The following is a 6,000-nucleotide window of genomic DNA, read 5'->3' as shown; positions in this document are numbered from 1 at the left end:
CGTGCGTGCGTGCGTGCGTGCGTGCGTGGGTGCGTGAGCATGTGTGTAATCACCCCAACACATCACCACCACCCCGGTTGCACCAACCTGGTGATAGGCTACAGATGTTACCTACGAAGCAAGATCAAGTGTGCGAGTTTAGCTCCTCCACTTCAGTTAAAGCTGATGACAGATGGTTCACAACATCGCCCCACCGGGCCTTACAGTGTGCTTGTGTGTTTCAAGATATTCACAGGAGATTGAGTGTGTTTCAACGTGTGACGGACAGATTGCTAGCATATGTTCGTAGAGCCGGTGTGCAAAAAAAAAAAAAAAATGGGCATGTGGTTTTGGAACGCACACAAGTGTTGCAAGTGTCAACGCTGCATTTAACTTTTCTTCACTGACGAACCCAAATTCTGAGATGCCGCCCGACTCGCGTTTCATCATGTGAATGAACACACACAGATGAAACCAGATATTGAGATGTTGCATAAAAAAAGAAAAAAGCTATTTTTCCTTTGTTTTGCCTTTGGTCTGGGGTGTTTCGTAGGTTAATCTCTGGGACATAAAGCACGTCTCCTCAATAATGGCTGGAGATTTAAATGGCGCTTATAGTTGCATGTAATTACTGGAACACATCATAACCGGAGTCAGTTCTGTTCCTAACATTCTGTTTGTTTTTTCCTTTTTAATTTCCCTTTGTTCAGAAACAAGGAAGCAGTGTTTTTGTTTGGGTGCTGTTTAAAGGCATAGTAGTGTTACTGTATGAAATTTATGAATTTGGAAAAACAGCTATGTAAATGTTAGGTGCCAATTGTTCGTACGTATAAACTTTAAATAACAGACCACAGCTGATTAGTGATTAGCAAAATTAAACACCATTTTGTAAAAACCTTTCCACACATATAGGTATAATGATCAAAGAGTTACAACAGGTAACACTATGTTAGTGATACCTGTTTTTCAGGTTTTCCCACGAAGCAGTGATGAGGAAGAGAGACAGTGATGGATGTATGGAAGAGAAACGGGTTTGTCATTAGCTGCAGGACAGAACCCAGGTGGACGAAGGAATGCAGTTTCAAGCTCTTTAACTGGACCTGGGACTTTTCCATAAACATGACGAGACTCGTTTGTTGGTTTGGATTGTAACTTAAAGGACTAAGCACCATGGTTCGAAGATGGAACCGGACAAATACAAGTAAATTTATAAAGATAATCATCAGTCAGCAGCAGGTAAATCTGAGATACTTTGGTTTGATCAGGCGTCATCATGTGTCATAAAGGCCCCAACAGGAGCCACATTCAATAGAAATAATATGCAACTATAACTCTTTTTAAAAACATGCACAATTAAATTTTTTTGAGAATATTTATCTTGGTGATTCTACAAGAAATCTACAGGCGTGCCATGGTGAGGACACAGGTTTAAATACATGTTTGTTTACAGGTAGAAAATTAAAGTGTAACGGGACAAGGTGGCAACATGTGGGTAAAATAAAAAAAAAGATGAACCAATCGGGTTTTTATAGGGCCAATGCAAATTTAGAATTTTCTTGAAAATTTTGTTTCTATTAAAAAAAAAACATAAGACAAACTGTATTGGTTTTGAATCCAACACTATACGTCACTATACATGCTGTTGCTTAATGCATTTCTGTAGTTCTTTATTTTTACGTGTTAAATTTAACATGAAAACGCTAGAATATTTCTGTATTTGCCACCAAACAAAGAGGAAATCAGCCAACTCCTCAATTCTAGGAAAATAAATGGTAAATTTCTGGAGAGAAACAAGGATATGAATCATCTAAGAGCCAAACAGACACAGAGTGGCCTCTGGTAAAAATATCTACTATGTGGTTACATCTTTTTCACATTACAGCTCTTTTACTAAATGAAAAATAACCATACAAAGTAAAAATGGTTCTGTAACCAAGAGCAAGTATTACACAAATATGGGTCTGAAAAATTATCTGTGTGAAAATCGGTGAAATCAAAAGTCATTTGTACCAGAAGGACAATTTGAATTTCCACCTCTGCACATCACACAGAAAACAAGCCATCGCTTCCAGATTTCTTTATCAGGCCACTTCTTTTCCCTCCATCCTCTGTCTGTTTCCCCGCCATCATCATCCCTCTCTGACCATCCCATTCATTTATTATATAGCCAGAAACAAGCAGCCACTCCCTCAGTTTCAAGTCAATAAAGTAGAACCCACTACAGTAGCTTTCTGGCTGGCTTTGAGCCCAGAGAGAAAGACAGATGAAATGATGCAAATGAGCATTGAAGGGAGCTGGAAGGGAAGAGAGAAGAAGGAGGTCATCTCCTGGAAGTGCAGGCGCGATGGATGAGTGGAGGAAAAGTGTAATTGAAGACACACACAGGGTGAATTGGCAAGGACATTTTACTGAGTAGATGGAATACGGTGGCCGACGTCCGGCTATGCGTTACTGTCAAGCTGAACCGGAGCGAGGTTCTCATCTTAAAGGGGTGATAAAAGGGAGACAGAATTAAGTGCATGGGTGTCTTTGATTACATACGGCGGACAGATGTGGAGAAGGAGCTTCCACAAGCGAACAGATGATAGATAGAAGGCTGAGAGCGAGAGGACATCCCATGGGACCCCGTTCATTGACTTTATGATTTCACCAAAAAGAAAAAGAAAAAAAAAAAAGAAAGAAAACAGAGAGACAGGGTGAAAATGCATGTTCCCAATATCACCATGGAATCATCCCATTCCCACTTCCTTCCCCATAAATCCTTTTGTCTGTTATTAAGGACAATGGTTTACATAAATCATGCTAACGGGATGAGTCCTTGGTAGGCTGCCATAATCTTATCACTGGCCTGTGTTGTAATAGTGATTGTCTGTCATTCACAATTGTTCCTGAGCTCATAATGGTGAAGACTTGGTGTGCTATTTAGTGGTGGTGCCACAAAGTTGTTAATGTGGTGGGCAAACCCATCACTGTTGCTTTTCCCAGCGGGGATATAAAATACTGGGAGTGGGGGAAGCACAAGCTCCAAGAGGACACACAAAATTTGTACGCATGTGAATGAGCGTGTGTGTGTGTGTGTGTGTAGGGAATGTCGTCTAACCACAGACACAAATTTTCACTTTCCCCCCACTTCTCGTGTCTCCCGATGGCTCTTTTAATGAAAGCCAATTCCAGACAGCGCGCCACATTACTCCTTTAAATGACCTTATAAACCAGACCCACCATCTCCCTTCTCTAGCAGTGACTTTATTTACAACAGCAGCCGCTGCTGGAACTCCGTCCTCCTTTCCCGCCCCTCCTCCTAACCATGTCGCTAAACCACGACATCTTTGCACAATAAACTTTCCACCTTTCCTCTCCGATCTGTTTTTACAGAGAGCCATCACCTGCCTTTTAACATCCAGCTAAAAGGCTTTGCAATGGTCACCCCCTTCCCAAGACCCAGAGGAACTGTAAAGCTTTCAACGCAGCTTTTCATTGGTTGTAAAATCTAAAGACATAAAAGGATCAGCCTTGTTGTAGGGTCTTTTTCTCCCCCCTTTTATTCAAACACTGAGGGAGTCCATCGTACAGTAGAAAAGGAGAAGGCGGTTGTCTGTGGATCTGCTTTATCATAAGTGAACACCTTTCATTTAAAGTAAAGCATTTTGCTTTGTTTCTTTAAACTGAGCCTTACGGCGGTAACGCTGCAGCTCCTTTTAGTGTTACGACGACAAAAATGAGGCATCAATTATTTCCAGTTAGCAAAAAAATGAATTATCACGCAGTGGACAGCAGTGAAGCAGGAACGCCCACTGGTGATAATCAGTGCTGGGTTATCTCTGAAGTCAGAACCTGAATCTGGGAACGACATTGAACCCAACTAAACTATTTTACAGTAACATTACAAAACCTGCATGATTTGCTTGTTAGACCTGTGGCAATATTTTTATTAATAGATAAAATAAAACATAGAACCTGCAAAAAGTTGGCCAGCAATTATATTAAAGATTTAATTTCACATACATATTCTTTTAATTTATTTTTCTAAACAAAAGGACATGCTTTTTTTGGATTAGATGTCCAAGTCTAGCCAGCTTCATAAATTCTAAAAGTACTTGTTTTTCTTTCTAAAATTTTGTGCATTTATTTAGACATAATGACCAAAACACACAAGAAACTGCAAAGGACACCCAGTTTAACACGCTTCTGGAAGGAGAAGTGGAAGCTTCATATTTCCAGTTAGATCCTTCTCTCGGTCTGCAGCTTCACAATCTTCCAAGAACAAAATGTTTGCAACACATCCCAAAACTTTTAATGGATCATGATGGGATGATGATGGGACAAAACTTTGCTGAGATATGGCAAAAAGTTTGTATTCAGAAATTGTGAGAAACCTCTAACTTTCCCCACTCTAAATACCAACTTTAAGGGACTTTTCTGGGAAGCTTTGAAGTTTCAAACTTGGAAAATCTATCTTTTGAGTAATCGTGAAACTCAAAATTATATGCCGTTCTTCAACTAAATAACCAGTGCAGATGGATAAACACATTTGTTTCTCCTAACCCTGATGAACTCGTGTTTCAAGCATCAGCCTGTGGGATGGTGCTAGGAAACAAGCATCACCATCGCTTCTCAGTGGCCTCTATTCTGTGAAGCTACATTAACCACACCTTTATTAAATCAATAACCATCAATCAGTTTACAACTTCTCCTGGATTAATTCAAGCAGATGGTAAAAACAAATCAATTTCTTTCCATATAGCCACTAAACGCCCCAGGATGACAGAGGAGCTGAGATCACACAGCTTCCTAGGCGCCAATGGGAGCTGTGGTTCTTTATGCTTTGACATTAGTGCTTCTTGCCAACAGCGGTTCATTACAACTAAGCGGAAGTACATTCATCCAGCTACCCCTGAGGTGCGGTATAAAAAACACACAAAAAAAACATGGCTGAACACAAGGTATCCCTGTTATTAGCAAGACACTTCTACCAGCACCGGACTACCTGCTGAGAGCCAGCGCGCGCGGATGTGTGAGCGTATACGTCCAAGCGGGGGGTCATATCAAAGACTGGGTTAGCATGTGTGCATTGAGTGGATTGTAAGGGGCTTAGGAGATCAATGGTAGGCTAGGCTGGGCTTGATGTGTTGACTGATTTCAGATAAGCTGGGAGGCAAACACGACAGGCAGAATTCGGCCCAAACTGCTCCAAACAGAGAGAGGGTGAAGGCACGGCTACAACGAACCTGTGGGACAAACACGAGGGAAAATAACATGACATTATCCGGTGTGCCACTGAAAATCGCCTTCTGTCATGTTGAGCTTGCTGAAAGATTGCTGCTACAATTCAACTGTCATTTTCTGCAGGCCTGTTTTATCAAATTAGGCCTTTATGTCTCACAGTGGAACAAAATAGTATCCTCAGTGATAGCTGTGATATCCGACAACTCCCTTCCTCCAGTATTTGCACCTACCAGCCTTTCCTCCTGTCCTTGCTATCTTTATGTGTCTCATATCGCTGCTTGAGCACAGTTCTTCTCTACGTTTTTCCCTCAATATAATTTATCTCTCTTTATTATCTTGCTGGATTTTTAACAGCTGCCTTTGTCTTGCTCTCATCTGAAATACTGCTTTGATTAGAATTCCAACACAAATAAGAGGCGGATCAAGCAACCTATTTGTTTGAGTGTGTATATCTGAGCGTGTGGAGATTGTGAGTTCGAGGATGAAAAAAAAAATAATAATTATAATTCAGATTCCTCAAAAGTGAGACCAAGAAAACGTGTATGTAGAATGTATAAATGCACATTGTGCAATCAAAACAAGCTGATAAGCAGATGAAACCCATGACTGGATGCACCTTTAGACTGTGCCTCCTTCTTATTAAAAACATTTGGAAAGCATTGGACTCATTTTCAGTAATTAAGCTGCAACAATTAAAAACAACACTAAGCAAACATCATGCTCCTTACAATTTTTGCTTTTATTGTTCAAAGCTAAAATTATTTGCAATAACAGGCGACAACAGAGTGGTTACAA

At 40.5% G+C, this 6,000-nt stretch overlaps 1 protein-coding gene across 5 annotated transcripts in view; it reads right to left on the bottom strand.

Annotated features, from left to right (window-relative positions):
* plxna1b (plexin A1b) overlaps window positions 1-6,000 on the bottom strand; it is a 211,740-nt gene that overhangs the window by 109,824 nt on the left and 95,916 nt on the right. The gene's annotated exons all lie outside the window — the stretch shown is intronic.

Source organism: Poecilia formosa, unplaced genomic scaffold, assembly GCF_000485575.1.
Source record: "Poecilia formosa unplaced genomic scaffold, Poecilia_formosa-5.1.2 Scaffold62, whole genome shotgun sequence".
Lineage (NCBI taxonomy): Eukaryota > Metazoa > Chordata > Actinopteri > Cyprinodontiformes > Poeciliidae > Poecilia > Poecilia formosa.
The sequence above is the reverse complement of the archived record's forward strand: the minus strand, read 5'-3'. Positions and strand labels throughout refer to the sequence as shown.